We start from the raw sequence: 2,301 nt of genomic DNA on the forward strand, positions 1-2,301 counted from the left end.
ACCGGTTGTTTTTATCTTTGTTCATGCAGATTTTCACAAAGGTAACTGAGAGCCATGAATCATCAGTGAATTAGAGAGCCATCAGGTTAATGCTGTTTTGGTGTACTGCCAAAGCAATGGCTCTACTTCCCTATATTTGATCCTACATTTTAACCAGAAAACATTTATGAAATATATCAGAGATGTTCTGTTTGCCTGGAACCAAACTTGGTACTGTTTTCACCATAGAGATAATACAACACAGAAGCAATATGTCATTAGCTCTAACCTGGCCACTTCTAAAAGTCACCATATTAGAGAAGAATCTCAGCTTACCTTTGTAACTAAACGTAAAGTTAAAGATAAAAGAAAAATAAGGGGTCATTTGTCTTGTTAAGAAAATTAAAGCTTTAAATATTTTAAATGCCTGTATTTTTTAGAAAACTGAAGCTAGCAAGAGTAACAAAATGAACATCATGGATCTAGAGTGCTTGTCCAAGGATCTTCATCTTTAATATTTATGCTCATTAAGATTTGATAAAAAAAAGAACTAATTGACACAGTTGTCATTGACCTTTGCATTATATTAGAATCATCTAGGGGAGGAGGATAAACAAGCATTGTTTCCTGGATCACAGCCCCGAAGAGTTTGATGTAGTTGGTTTGGTATATGGTCTTAATGCTCCATAGGTGATTTTAATGTGCAGTTAAGACTGAGAACCACTGTGGCCAGGGTAATATTAAGTTGATTAGTGAAAGACATTTATAAAAGCATTTTAATGGCCATTTCTCATTTTAAGTAAAAACGTGAAGAAAGTGTTTGTTGGTATAGCAAAAGCAACTGGGGAAGCTTTAAGAGAAATAATAGCAAATATGAAAACTTGAATGCAAGCCTAAGATAGAAGCTCTTTAAAATAATCAGGTTTGGAAAAACAGGGCATTGTGATCATGGCAGGACAACAAAATAGGAACTTTTAGGTAAAGGTGAATGAAGAATGGGAAATAGAATTCAGCTTGAGAGTCAATTGAGAGCCACCACAGGACTCACAAATGGTAGTGGCATGATTGAAACCCTTCTTGAAAATAAAAACATCACTAATAGCATAGCAAGGTGGTCAATCAAAGGTGTCTTTAAAAGAACCATCTCCAGGAGCTATATTTCCTTGTTTTCTGCCTAACAGGAATTTTAAGTCACAAATGAAGTAATTGTACTCACCATAAGGAAACTGCATGTGGGATCATCAAACTATCTAATATCTGACAGCACAAGTTTGCTATGTTTGTTGAGCTAGGCTAGATCACAATTTTTAGTCTATGATGAAAAGTTGGTGTAAATAAAGATTTAGATTTAAAGGTGTCTTCATTTCATTTATTATTTGACCTGCAAACAAGCAGCACAAAGGATCAATGTGAATGAACTGGATGCCTCAGTTGTTGCTCAGAGAAGCAATGATGTCTGAAGTTGGGAGATTGCTAGAGTCATCATAAAGAATTCATCATTTGAGAAGAGCTAAGAAGCATGGGCTTACTGCAATTTAAAATATTTTATTTAGGCTTTTTCTTAGGTCAGCATTCAAGGATCCCCCTCAAGATAAAAGAACATTGTTGTACCACCACAGTAACATACTTCCTTGATCTATTTCATATTCTGTTTTGAGATAGCAGAAGGCCTGAAGATCACTGACTATACCTGGCAATCACCAAATTAGGGATATCCTTGTCTCAACCACTGGCTTGTTTTGGTGGCCAAATAGATTCAATAAAAACAGGCTCCACTTAAGAACTGGCAAGTGACAGGATAGTCAGTTGAGGCCATTCAATTTAAGTGCATATGCTTCAACTCTAAATATATTAAACTAAAAGAAATCAACTTGGAATCAATGAAACAAATGATTTGAGGAGAACCCCAAAATTAATTTCAAAATTATGTGAAAGATGTGTTAAATTGCTAAATATAGAACTTACATAATTTCTTATAGCAAATTTCCTATAATTGTTATCAGGCCCTGTCTTGTTTTCAATATTTATTTCCCCCTTTTCCAACATATGGGAGAATTTGCTTCCTGTATGATGCTTCAGATTTTAAGACCTATTATGACCTTTTGGGGTCAGGTTCCTCAATCCATGATCCTTAAAAAGCTATATTTGGAGGTTCTTCTCCAAATATGTGATTTTTTAGTCTTACTGGAGAAATGTTGAATCAGAATAGCTTGGGAGTAGATCCTATGAATCTACCTTTGTATATAGTAAACTAGAATGAAAATTTGAAAACCACTGCTTTTGTAACTTGGAAACTCGTGCTTCCCCAAAATCAGGGAGCTG

Source organism: Urocitellus parryii, chromosome X, assembly GCF_045843805.1.
Source record: "Urocitellus parryii isolate mUroPar1 chromosome X, mUroPar1.hap1, whole genome shotgun sequence".
Taxonomy (NCBI): Eukaryota; Metazoa; Chordata; class Mammalia; order Rodentia; family Sciuridae; genus Urocitellus; species Urocitellus parryii.